General features: G+C 48.0%; 1 protein-coding gene and 1 pseudogene across 1 annotated transcript in view; one reads left to right on the forward strand and one right to left on the reverse strand.

The window, feature by feature from the left end:
* LOC101982168 (NXPE family member 4) overlaps positions 1-14,254 on the forward strand; it is a 260,581-nt gene that overhangs the window by 87,336 nt on the left and 158,991 nt on the right. The gene's annotated exons all lie outside the window — the stretch shown is intronic.
* LOC101994636 overlaps positions 1-14,254 on the reverse strand; it is a 60,195-nt pseudogene that overhangs the window by 18,609 nt on the left and 27,332 nt on the right.

Raw genomic sequence — 14,254 nt, forward strand, 5'->3', positions numbered from 1 at the left:
TCAGACAAAACCACGAGGGACAAGATGATCCTTGTACATTTGATCAGGTTATAATAACCCCTAGTCTCAGACAAAACCACGAGGGACAAGATGACCCTCGACTCATTTCATTCCTTAAGAATTAAAATTCTGCGCCCCGTGCTTTGTTCTCTGAGAGATTTGCAGAAATTACTCTGAGCAGCTGCAAACAAGCAAAGGCCAGCCAGGTTCAGCCGAAATGGGAAGTAGGCTCGTAGTGTTGAGGCTCGAGATTCCTCCTAAGCTGCACATTGAAGTGTGTTTAAACGTTCCTTGCTCTGGGGGGATTGTGGGTCATGTGGCAGGAATAAAGGATGAGGAAGTATATGTCAAAGGGAACAGAATTGTTCCTCTAAAATACAGTTCACACCTCATACGTCTTCCTTGGCTCCCCATGACACAAGAGAGAAAATCCATACTCAGCCAGGGAAACAAGTGCCTGTACAATAATGACCACCCATCCCCCCCCCACACACACACTCTCTCTCTTATGACTTACCACTACTTCCCAGTGCCAGTCAGGTGCGCCAGGCTCTACCGCTCATCAGCACCTCTCATCTCTTGTTCCTCTGCCTAGAACATTCTTCTTTTCTCTTCTCTCTCCCGTGTAATCTAAGCCATGGAAACCTTATCATAAAAAAACGGAAAGCATATCATCTCCCGGGCTTTTATTGACCCTAGTCAGGATCAAGTCTGTCTACCCTATGCTCCTAGGACAGTGGTTCTGGTTCTGAACCTTCCTCATGCTGCAAGCCAGTTTCTCATGCTGTGCTGACCCACAACCACAAAATTATTTTCTTTGCTACTATTATGAATTGTCATGTAAATATTTGATACGGAGATGGTCTTAGGTGACCCTTGTGAAAGGGTTGTTTGATCCCCGCCTGAGGGGAGTGCAACCCACAGGTTGAGAACCTGCTATCTTAGAAAGTAGGCTTGCTTCTTGCCCTTTCATTCACAGGACACAGATACCTCCAGGGCCTGTGTTCCTCTTCTCCTCCTTTTCCTTTCCTTCCTTCCCAGTTGCCTGTCTGCTGCCCAGCCCGAGTGCCGTGCAGTCAGGAGTCCTTACAGGGCCATTACGGAGTCTAAATGAAGTGACTGAATTCAGCCTCCAGGGCTTCTCCTCCTCAACTCTACCACCTTTCTGGCCCTTCTCCCCCAGTTTGTCTCCCATTTCCTCTAAGACAGGTAGCAGTCTCTCTGTCAGGGCTTCCAGGAAAGTAGGGAGCCTTGTCGGGGGGCCCCTATGCCTGCCCTGCCTCTCTTACCTGAGGCTGTTGGTCTTAAGCTGTTGAGGAGACAGCGAGAGAGAAAGGGTGGCATCCCCTCCCGCCACCTCTTCCACCTCCGGTGCTTCCTGGACAGCTTACTCTCTCCCAGCCTTCATCGTGAGACAGGTGGAAAGGCAGCAATAATCCAATTAAAGTGTCTGACACGATGGCCAGGTGGCGCCATGGTGGGGAGGAGGTGGCCCCGCGGGGGCTGTTACAGGTGGCGATTCACTGGCTGTTCATACCTACAGGGAGAACGCTTGCCATAAGATTCACACATAAAAACCAGTGGCCTCTGCTTTCTCTCCAGAGTGTTTTTGTAAGAAATTGGTTTGGGCCAGGAGGAGACAAGATCCTTTCTCTTTCTTTTCCCACCTTGATGGCGTTTAGAAGAGGTAGGAAGACGAACTATTCGGGGAGGGGAGAATAAATCAGAGGAGCTGATAATGTCAGAAAAGCCAAGCATGTCTCCAGCCGACCAAGTCTGCTCAGGTGAGGGGTGGCCACTCTCCCGTCCTGGACTTGCCCTCTGCCACCCTTGACACATGTCCTCACTTTCTGTCTCTTCTCATTAGATCATTGCCATTGCCCCAGCTCTGAGACTCCCAGGATAGCTTGTGGGTCCGCACAAAGGCCAGGGACCGTCCCTGGCAAGTTGGAAAGAAGGAAGGACAACTATCCTCACTCCAGCTTCCGCCGAGTCTATTTACTCACAGCAGAAAGCCAGCCCATGGAGATGAGCCCTTACAGATGTGGGTGCTGCTGCACCCCCAGTCCTCCTACACAAGTATCCCAGCACCCTGCTACCCCCAGTTCCAGCTCACTCGACCACCTTCCCATCCACAGAAGCCCTTCCACCCCTACCTGAGCAGCTGCCCCAGCCTCCCACATTGCTTATGACTGGTCCAGCAGGCTTCCCTACACTGCTCCTGGCTGACTGGACTGGACCAGACCAAGTTCTTCCCTTCGTTACCCATTAAAAGAGTGTTTGATTCTGACTGAAGTGAACAATATGAAGAAGCACTAGAGAGTCCTGGCGGAGGATGAGAAGTTCCTTCTATTCACAGAGTGGCACTTCAAAGTGGCCAGTGGAAAGGTTCCACTTTAATTAGGGGGAAGAAATTGCCATGTACTTTAATTAATATCAAATTAACTCCCCCACCACCAAACACAAGACAGAAAGATGGAGAGAGGGCGGGGCTACTGACACAGTCTGGCTGGCTCAGTGAGAGATTTGTTTTCTAGATGAGTCCTTGGGTCAGGACTGAACCCGAATGCCACAGGTGCACAAACATGTGTGTGTGTGTGTGTGTGTGTTTGCATGTGTGTGTGGTGTGTGTAGTATGTGTGTATGGTGTATGTGTGGTCTGTGTGTGTGTGGTGCATGTGTGTAGTGAGTGTGTGGTGCGTGTATGGTGTCTGTATATGGGTGGTGTGTGTATGGTGTGTGTGTATATGGTGTGTGTGTATAGTGTGTGTGTGGAATGTATCTGTGTGGTGTATGTGCATGATGCATGTGTATGGTATGTGTATATGGGATGTGTGTATAGTGTATGGTGTGTGTGGTGTATGTCTGGTATGTGTGTGTATGGTATGTGTATGTGTGTGGTGTGTGAGTTGTGTGTGTGCTAAGTGTGTATAGAGGGTGTATATGTATGTATGTATGTATGTTCTTTTTCATGCTACATGTTTACATGTCACATGTGTGTAGGTGCATTTGTTGACTAAAGAACAGTTCCAGGTGCCATTCCTAAGGAGCTGTCTGTATTATTTGACCTTGTTTGTGTTTTGGTGGTTTAGGGTTTTTTGTTGTTGTTGTCAATTGTAGTTAGGTTGGCCAGGTTTTACCTTTGGTTTGGGGTTTCGCTTTTTGAGACTTGGTCTCTCTGGATCCAGGGCTCATCAATTCAGCTAGGTCACCTGACTAGCGAGCCTCAGAATCTGCTGCCTCTGCCCCCCCCCCCACCCCAGCACTAGAACTGTAAGTATACACCATTACACCCAGCGTTCCTTTTTAAAACACGTGCTGTTGAGATTAGAGCCAAGCACTCCACACACTGAGCTCCCTCTCCTGTGACCTACCTACTTGACTGGAAATATGCGCTACTTCCTCCTGCACAGTACTCCAGCAGACTTCTGGGAATCTGCCCGGATTCTCCTTCTCTCTCCATAATAAGTGCATCCCAGACATTCTAGCTTCCAGTTCTCAAACCTGTCCTCTTCGGCCTTGTCCTCGCCCAGCTTACAAGGAGGTGCCTACCTGGTTCCTGGTTTTCTTCACTTGGACTTAGGAGCCCAGTTTCCATCTGGCTGCCAGGATGGTTCTTTGTTTGTTTGTTTTGTTGTTGTTGTTGTTTAGACAGTCTCACTATAAATAGTGGCAGGCCTTGAACTCACAGAGATCCTCCTGTCCCCACTGCCAAGGGCCGGAATTAAAGGTGTGTGCCACCAGCCCAGGTGCTGTGATCTTTTAAATGAAGGAAATCAAGTCCTTCCTCTGCTCAAAAGTCTCCTGGGGCTTCCCACCATGCTTGAACATTGTCGACATTTCCCGCCTGAGTGCCACCAAGACCCTGGATGATCTGGCCCCTGTCTGACTCTCCCTCCCTCCTTCCTCTCTGTTCTTGGCACTAACCAAACTATTGGAATCTTCCTCACAAGATTTCTTCTTTGGGGACACTCTGCTAGGTCTTGGCTTCCGTCACTTTTACTCATCCTTAGCGGTCTGATTTAAATATTTCTGCTCTGGTAATAATTCTGAGGTACCCAGCATGAAAATCCAGCTACATACATACATACATACATACATATATTTTTCTCTGAAACACACACCAAAATAGAACCGGGTAAGTGTTTGGCGAAATACCTGCTTAATGTGGATCTCTTTCCCTGAACTACAAGCCAGGTAGAAGCAGAGCCTGTGACGATTTCATCATACCTGATTGTAGGATTGTTTACTCAGAGTCACGAAAAACAGTCTGCTCCCAGTACAGCGGGATTCCAACCTCACCACAAGCCATCATTTTACTAAACTCACTTTACAGAGGCGGAATCCGAAGCCAGACACTGTCCGAGGTCACACAGTCGGTAGGTGGAAACTTGGCTTAGTCTCACCATTCCAAGTGTACAAAGGATGCACAGTACCCAGTTGCTGGGGAAGGAAGGATCCTGTGTTAATAGAGGTGGATAGTTGGAGTAGAAAGGACCAGAGGGTACCAAACAGGATTCTCCAGCCCTTCTTTTCTATGGTTGCTATGATAAGAAGCAGTACTACCAAAAGTCAGTGTGAACTAGAAGGCAAAGGGACGGTGTCCAACATTAGAGAAGCTATGTAGTACCCAACACATACACAGCCCATTGGTAAGTATGATTACTCAGGAAAGACATACAAATACCTTCTCTTTCAGTTCATGTAGTTGAATGGCCTCAAACTTGTTAGCAACAGTGGTCTTTACGGAGCTGTTTGCACAGAGCTACTGTATAAGCATGCCTGTGTGTGGTATATGCACGTGTCCTTATGTGTGCACAGGCGTGTCCGTGTGCAGGTCAGTGTGGGTATAGGATGCCATCCTCCTTTGATCTCCACCTTATTTTCTTGACACAAGGTCTGTCTGTCAACTTGGAGTTCTGCTTAGCTACACACGGGCCAGCAAGCCCTAGGGTCACCCTATCTGCACCTCCACAGTGCTGGGATAAAAGGCATGCACCACCATACCAGGCTTTTAGGTGGGTTCTGGGGGATTCAACTGACGCCCCCATTCTTTTCCAGCCATATAAGTTTTCTCAATTTATCTACAGAGCCATCTCTCAAGTCCCCAGACCCAGAAACATTAAAAAATAAAAAAAAAGAGAGAGAGGGAGAGAGAGAGAAAGAAATTAAGACAGGAAGGAAGGGAGAAAGAGAGGGAGGGAGGGTGGGAGGAAGGGGAGAGGAAGGAAGGGAAGGAGAGGAGAAGAGAGGAGAGGAGAGGAGAGGAGAGGAGAGGGGAGGGGAGGGGAGGAGAGGAAAAAGAATTTGCATCTCTCAGGGTGCCAGGCTCCCACACAGCAGCTTGTCCCCAGCTTGTGTGCACTTGCACGGCTGACGGAAGCAGGAACACTGAGCCCCAGGGTTTGAAGGACAGGTTTGTAATTGACAGTATCTGCTGCCCTCCTTATGCAGTGCCTCAAGCCCGAGGTCTCTCCAAAACAGCAAAGCAAAGCCTCTTAGCTCCCCGATTCGTACAAGGTCGCGTGTTATCAGCGCCAGATGTGATCCTCGAAGCCACCCACTCCTGAGCGCACCGTGGAAATGGGCTTGGCAGGTGGACAAAACGCACAAGATGACAAGCGCCGTAGAGTTCGCAGCCTCTGGAGAGGGCTGTGAGGCAAGAGGTCTTAGGATGCCAGCCCTGTTGGTGACACTGCTGTCAGGTGCCTCACCCTCCCAAGGCCCGTGCCGAAGCAAACTTGTGGGCCCTCTCCTAAGCCGCTTCTTGTCCTCCCATAGAGACGGGGTTCATTGCAGAGGCGTGGCTTGTTCCACTCACTGTTTCCTTTGTGTGGGCGGGGTCAGCTGCAGGCCAGACACAGCTTTCTCACCAGGAACAAAACTGTCACAGACTCAGCTGGGGATGTGCAGGCTGCCTTGCTCACCCCAACACTATAAGTGAAGTAAGGGGTGTGCTCACCGGCCCTCTGGAGGCCTAGGGAGCTTTGTGGTGTACAGGTCAATCCGCGTTAATTCTGTCTTCCAGAAATCATGTCACCTAGTACATTCTCTGGCTCATCCTTCCACCCCTCTTTCTCTCCTCACCCCATCTTGAGGCCTCTGAGGCTGTCTAGTAGATAGGGGCCTGTGCTATCTGAGAATCGGCGGCAGCCTGGATCTGTGCCCTGCTCGGGGTACATCCCAGGGCGAGGGGAGGGACAGGCGCCAGATGTAGGCAGTTCTCTCCCTGCACCCCTTGCCTTGGGAAGGCTTACAGCTTGGCAGCCTCCTGGAGTAGACCTTCCCAGCAGCATGCCTTGAGCTTCTCTCAGCCAAGCTACAGACGTCTGCCACATCCTCATCGCCCAGCTGTAGGACTTAAATAATTTCATACAGTTCTGTAGGCAGATATTGAAAAGGCATCTGGGAAAATTGATAGCGTATCAAGGCAAAGATTTCATAAAAGTCATTTTTTTTTTTAAATGTCCAGCCTTTGGTACCCACTCACAATCCTCTCGGATGCACACTCGTTTCCCCAAGGTCCTTTTTCCTGATCTTAGAGCGCCCCCTGTGGGGCTGAGTCTCCTACTGCTGCTGGGAGTGCCTTCTTCTCTCTGAGCCTGGGAGGATGAGGGCCGAGAATGGGAAAGGAAAAAAAGGAAGAGGAGACATCTTCCCATGTGAGGAGAAGCACGCTTCACCCTTGCACCTGACATTCCACCAAGTCCTCACAAATAAACCTCGGGCTCCAGTTTATTAAAAACCCAAGAAGTCAAGGAACCCCAGGCTCCACTACCAATCCACTGTTCTCTCTGGTAACTGATGCATGAAGTCTGGATTTTTGTTTGTTTGTTTGTTGTATTTTGTATTTTTTTATTCTCATCATGCTCTGCCAAACTTTCCCAATTCTCTACTGAAATCACGAGGAGGAGCCACTGTGCCCAGGAAGATTTCAGGGCTCTGTCTGGGAAAGAATGAATGCTTGTCATAATACCAAGGGACCTTTGAACAGTCTTCCCTCCCTGCATTTTCACTGGGCTTTGCTTCCTTCTTGTTTTGGTGACAAGACAAGAAGAGAGCCCAACTTGCAACCAGAAACACAGTCTGACACAGCAAGAGCTTGTTGGCCTCGGCAGGATCTGACCCAGGAGGGGAGAAACTGCTGGGCTTTTGGGTTTGATCGGGACAGTTTTAAAAGCAGGTGAGGTAGGGGTTTGGTGTAATAGGGTATTCCAGAGATGCGAGACCAGTAAGGAACATTTTCTCATAAGGACTCAGCTCACACAATTTTGAAGGTTGAATGTCCCCATGGTCTGAGTTCTGAGCTGGAGACTCAGGGAAGCTGGTATTGTATTTCGGCCTCAATCCCACATTCTAAAAGCCACAGAGCTAAGACTGTAAGCCTCAGGCCTAAGTAGGAGAGAAATCAAAGCTATCCTGGTTCAAGGGCTCAAGCGGGGGGGGGGGCAGTTTTTTTCTCCCCTCTAACTGTTGTTTCATGCAGACTCCCATCCAATTAGACGACACCTTGGTGAGGACAGCTTATTCAGATGCTAATCTCATCCACAAACCTGGCCACAGACTTGCACCACAGCCTCGTTCAGTTGAATATCTGGGGATCCGATGTTCCAGGCGAACAGACCTACACAAAGAAGCAGCACACCCGGTGATTGCACAGAGTGGGGATCTTACCCTAAAGTGCAGAGGAAAATCTAGGGTCCTCTGGAAAGAGCCTTATGGGGAGTGAGGAATGGGTCAAGTATTGGCAGAGGGAATTAGGGCCACTCTTTAAAAGGACCCTTGAAGGACCCCTGAAGGACATCTGCGGTGAGTCAAGAGCAAAGAGGAGGTCTTGACTGGATGTATCTTAAAGGCACAGCTGCACGGGTGGCTCTGGGGCTCCTGAGACCCAGCAGAATCCTGGGGTGCTTGGGATAGATCGGCGGATGCTGAGTGTGAGCTTGACCAGGTCTCCAAGCCACTCTATAGGGAAATCTCTTATAAAAGTAGGAGACAAAGAATCAAAGGATTCTCAGGAAATATTCCTCTGGGGCCCGGGGACATGTGTGGAGCCGAAGAAGCCTGGCTCCCTTTTTTCTCTGGAATTAGTAAATGGAGACTGCCTCTCTACTTCCTCTGCCTCCCCCCCCCATTTCCTGCTAACCTCACATCGTTCCAATGGTGTATTTTACTATGGAAGGTCTAGGAGAATGTCTCCATGCATGGCTTCCCAAATAAGACCTTACCGTGTCGAGAAAAGGGGGATTAAAGCAAGGTCTGACTCAGTACAGCTCCGAGGAAGGGATGGGATTGCACCGAGTTCATTCTCTGGAGTGTGTTGAAGCCATACACAGGCTTCTCAAAGGGAAAAGCCCTGTGTCCAATGGCTGATGTGAAGCTAGCCGCATCAACGGGCCAAGACAGGGCAGGCAAAGTGACCACCTATGGGAACGGGGTTTGTAGGAGTCTACAGCTCTCCTCTGCTCCCAGCTTGCACTGATGGGCTGACCTGGCCAGAGTACTGTCCTGATAACTCATAGCGCTATGGTCACAATTTGAACCCTATATGGGCAGAGTAAGCCTTCAGAAATGGGAGAATTCTTCCCATAGCCCAGATACCCAGCCTCTCTCCTATCAAATGTGAGACAGTGGGAAAAAAAAAAAACCCCACTGCTAAAAGCATTGTCTTCACCAGATGCCTCTGATGCAAGCACCGCTGGAGAAATTCCTTTCAGAACTTAGGGCCCAGAATTTTCTGCCATATCTTAAGAGTAGAGGACATTAAAAAAAAGTGAATTTGGCCCCTTTAAAATGATTACAGCTATGGTAACATGCTTTATTGCTCTTTTTGCCTTAACTACTAGGAAGCTCCAGTAAGATTTTATGTTAATTTGAGTAAATGTTTTCAACACTATTTTGAATTAATGTATCTGTTACCGTCTTTTTGGCTCAGGTTCCGTTTTCCTTTTTATTACTACTCATGCACATCCTTTGTCTAATCCCTTTAAGCCACCTTTGGAAAAAGACATTTCTAGAAGGAGACAACAGACTACTTACTGTACATTCGTGGTCACAGCTGGAAAAGCCACATGAAGGGTCCATTTTCCTGGCAGGAGCCCACATGACATCAACACTGCTTTCAGAGATAAAGGGCAGTCTTCTGTGTTTCTCCCCTGCCTCTTCCCCAAGCCACCACCCTCACAAGGACAAAGTGTCGGGGGCATTCTTTAATCTCCTCTATTTTAATTGGTGAGAGAAAGTGGTGCCACTCATCGGTGCTCTAAGTTGGATGGATTTAATTAGATCTAATGACCAGATAAATGGAGAATTCCGAATAAGGACCTTTGGGGACTGAGTGGTGTGAAGAGGATTATGTTGTTATATTTCCCTGCGTTTGTCACCGTGCTGGGCAGCGAGGCAGAGCGAGATCCGGATGCTGGTGCATGGAAGGGGTAGAAGAGAAGACCTAGGCTCATTCTGGGGGCCACAGCAGAGAAGGTACTCAGAGAAAAACTGAGGGAGTTCTCACTTGTGAGCATCCAGAGTTTGGAGTCTACTGACTGAGTCACTGCTACTTCTGCTTAACCTTCCTTCCCAGGTCATCTGTCTCGTGGGCATTTATCCCCCCCATGACCCTGGTATCTTTGTCACAGTCCTAGAATGGGTAAGGCGGTTGGTTCACTTGTCAAGCTTCCCTGGAGCTGGTACTGAAGACAATCTGTCCCCCTTTGACAAGTCGCCTTCATCTAGTATGAGCAAGATCATTTTGAATATCCTTGGGCTGTCACTTAGGGCCAGGAGTGTCACAGACTTCTCTCCCCTCAAAGATCATCTGTCAGAGTTAGTAGGGTATTCTAGTCCCAAAAGCCCCGAGGGAAGAGGGCTAGGGGTGTGGGGGCAGAGAGAAATCCAGGCAATAGAGTCAATCAGCAAGTCCTCCCGCTCCAGCTCATTCCTAAAGTGGGGGAGAGGCAGAGTTGACCCTGGAGAAAGGTCAGCCAAGGCTGTAAGTCCTGAGAGGAGAGAGAACCTTCATTGGGCATCCACCACCTGTCTAGCATTTGGTCAACACCGCAATATTGCTTAATTCTTATGCTCTTAGATTTTTGGTACATAATGGGTCTTCAGTATGCATTTTTTTAAAAAGATGAATAATTAATTATTCTGGGAGTTATCACAGTCTTCATTGTACAGAGAAGAAACCGAGATTTAGAGGAAATAAAGCGTGCCAAAAAGAGCTAGGATTTGAACATATATCTTTTCCAGTTTGACCCGAGGACCTCCCAGTCTCTTTCCATTTAGGCTGATACTGCTCTCGGTGCATCTCAGTTTGTTCGCCTGTTGAATGGACCGATTAGAGGAACACTGCATGACGAGGGAAGCAGCTGCTGGTTTCCCGTCCACATTTCTGTGGCAATATGGCCCATCTTTTGCCTGCATCCCATCCCTGCAGGGGGGTGCATTGGAACATTTATGAAATAAATGGTAATTCTGTGTCTCTATCTACTCCCGGAGATGGATTTACAAATGAGCTGAAAATGTATCAGCGGTTCTACCTGTGATGTGCTGTTTCCTATCTCTGGATGCCGAATAGCAGCTCAGGCCATTAAGACAGTAACACACACACACATGCATACACACATGCATGCATGTACACACACTTCAACTCCCCTGACAGCACAATACAGCAGGAGGGAGCCAGGGGTGCACAAAGGTCCTACTTCACTATTATAAGTGGTCACCAACCATTTGTTCCAAGCTTTGTGAGGTTCTTCTCGGTCCCTCTCATTTCCAGCTGACTTGAACTGCCTGTCTCCTCTGCTTCAGTTCACCAAAGAAAGACTTTGACAGGCTGAAATCAGGCACCTGGCTAGTCTGCGACCCCACGGTGACAGCCCACGCGATTCCTAAGCACGTCACTCCTCCTGAGAACAACAGTTATTAACTTTCCACTGACAAATGATGATGCCACCTCGTTATACACAGACGGCCTCCCATAAGTGACTCTACTCTGAATGTTTACTGCGGTTACACCCGTTTTACAGAGAGAACAATGAAGCTTAGGAGTTCGGTAACCTATTCAGATCTACCCAGGCAGCTGATAAATTAGCAATAAGGAAAGAGATGGAAACCTAAGCCTTCCTGAGCTGTGACACCTAGACTGGGCCATAGATGACAATGGCACGTGTGTTTCTAAGGATACGGGGCTGTTAAGAAAGTAGGAGGTGGGATAATGGATGTTTAAGAGAAAGGGACTTGACAAGTTTTCTTACACTTTGTCCCACGAACCATGCTGAGTATAGAGTCTGCCTCAAGTCTCTTTTCTCTAAGATGAGGACAGATCAAACCCCAGTCCTCCCCATTCATTCATTTGTGACTTAAGTTAGACATATCCAGGGCTGTTCACTGAAAATACAAGACCTGGTTTCTACTCTCAGTAAGCTCCCCATCTGATGGGGGAGGACTTATAAATGAATTATTACCTATCCATATAATAACTGCTCCCGGGTAGATGGAAATACCGCAAGTCGAGAGGAAGAGCATCTCAAAAGAATGAACCTGAAGAGACAGAAAGAGCTCCGAGCCAACTTTAAAAGACGACGAAACAATCGTCTGTGATTCTTATCTCTGTAACCTTGAACCAGTTGAACTGCTTTGAGCTGTTCCGTTTTGTACAGGAAAACAGTATCAGTTGGATAAAAGAACTGCACAAGAGATTAAATGGGTTAACTAAGCGAAAACAGCATTGTTCATCAGCAAAATGGCAAAGCTGGAAAACATCGGCGAACCCGGTGTGCAGAGGCAGAAAGGCAATGCGAAGATTTCTATAATGTGGGATTATGTAGCAGTGTAATAATATAGATGTGGCTGCTACAGGAAATGGGCTGTCTTGGGACTTTGAAATCATCATGCATGCTTCAAGGGAACAAATCTCTCCATATGGTTTTGAGGAGAACGAAAAAAAATACTTTCAATCCACTTTCAGATATAATTCCTCCTTGGGTAGGTAGGGAAAAAAGATAACTGAACCTTTCTATCAGATCTCAGAAAAATCAGTCTACTCCCGCCTGTCTGCCGATCCAGCCATGTGCCAATCGCTACGGTTGTTTCTGTGCAGAACTTCGCACGAGGTAGCTGGAAAAGAAAGAGCCATGTACACCGAATAATTCACAGCTAAATGGTTTGTGTCTCACTGGTCTTGGTGAGCTGAGGAAGCCTGAGCAAGAGAGATGCGAGATGGGTCCACGGAGGAAGTGGCAAAACCTTAAAGGAAGGCTAAGATCAAGAGGAGAGCGTGAAGATGGTGAATGAAGGGGAGAGGAGGAGCAGAGGGAGGGGTGACAAAGATGAGCAAGAAAGGCGAGGAGTGAGACTAGGAACCACACATAGATTTAATGTTGCAGGGAGAAGGACCCAAGGGGGTCTGAGCCTAGAAGGGCCGCTAGGATGCTAAACATCTGGACGCAGCCAAATTGTGGTCTAAGCTGAGGAATATGTGTCTGGTGCTTGTGTGAGTTGGCCAGTGACATGGCCTTGCCACAAAAGAAGGAATGCAATCTGCTCCACAGTTGGAGGGAACGATGAACAGGAAATCGTTCCCATCAGACTACACCATCGAAATAAGCTGAAGAAGGTGTGTGGGGTGAGAACAAGGGACTCATCACTGGGAACATTCTAAGACTTGGATATCAGAAGAGAAGATGGAGAGCAGAAAGGGAAAAGTTGAAGACTCCCACAAGGCTCGATTGGGCTAGGAACCTAGACATAAAAGGAGGCCTCTATGGTGGAAAAAATTAAATATCGGAGAAGAGGTTAGAATGCGTATTCCTTGGAGGCAGTGGCAATCCCATCAAATGGGAATGTTATAGGAACGGTTGGGATGAAACTAAATAGCAGCAGCAAGATTGAGGCTGGAGAAGTCCGTGCAAGAGCTGTGTTAGAGATCCCAAGTAAAGTGACTAGAGGGATGGGGGAGGCAAATGCAGAGAAGTCCCTCGAGGGGTCTCACAGGTAGGATGACAGGAGAGAGCTGATACACTGAAGGAGAAACAGCAGTCTTGGGGGATAGTAAGAGAACCCCAACAATTAGGCAGATTGGAGTCAGAGATAAAATAAGGGATGGGGGGGAGCATGGTCCTCAGCGTCTAGCTGCAGGGAGGAGGACCAAGAGACGAGGAACTAAGATGGCTACTCCAGAAGACGTGTCAGTATAATTGGGGAGCAAATGTCAGTTTGTGTGGAAGCTGAGATTGGCAGGTCAGGAAACGGGGAGAATCGTCAGCAAGAAGAAAGGCAAGGAGCGGGAACTTAGCAGGTTTAACAGAATCAAACAGAGGATCTTTCTGAGACAGAGAAAGTAAAATACATGGAGAGAAGAGGGCCAGCAACATAGAGGAGGAAGAACTAGACACGCATTGTGGGAACAAAATCCCAGAGGAGATAGGGGTCCAGAGTTCATGCGAAGCAGTTATCTTTAAATAAGAGGAAAGAAGCCTCTTCCTTTGAAAATAAAGGGGGGATTCCACTTCATAGACATGGCACCTTAAGAGGTGAGGACGAGGGTACTTGAGATGCTCACAAAGATGGCTTTTATCTTCTACTGATCTGAAATGGACACATAGCACGAGTGGAGAGAAGCCTTTGATGGTTTAAGTTCCTGGGATTTTCAGATTGTCACTGCAGCATAACCTAGCCCATCCTGATTGAATACAAGGAGAAAGTCACCTCCTGGTATTTGGGCAGCAGCGATGAATAAAGGTTTAAGGAAAGAAAAGGAATGAAATAATAACATGATAGCATCCAAGTGGTTCAAAAAGAGGCTTCGTCTCAAGACATGTTTTTGAAAAGTTTGGAAGCTGCAGAAATGTTGGAATGGTGGCTAATGACCACCCAGAGATCCTTCACCCAGATTCACTCATTGCTGGCATCTTGCGGCATCTGACCACATTATCTCTCTGTAATGTCGGGACACACACACACACTCAGACACACACACACTCACACACACATACACACACACACACTCACACACACATACAAACACTCACACTCACACACACTCACACACACATACACACACACTCACACACACTCTCACACACATACACACACACTCACACACACTCTCACACACACTCACACACACTCACACACACACTCACACACATACACTCACACACACATACAAACACTCACACACACTCACACACACTCACACACACATACACACACACTCACACACACACACTCACACACACTCACACACACACTC

This window comes from Microtus ochrogaster, chromosome 5, assembly GCF_000317375.1.
Source record: "Microtus ochrogaster isolate Prairie Vole_2 chromosome 5, MicOch1.0, whole genome shotgun sequence".
Taxonomy (NCBI): Eukaryota; Metazoa; Chordata; class Mammalia; order Rodentia; family Cricetidae; genus Microtus; species Microtus ochrogaster.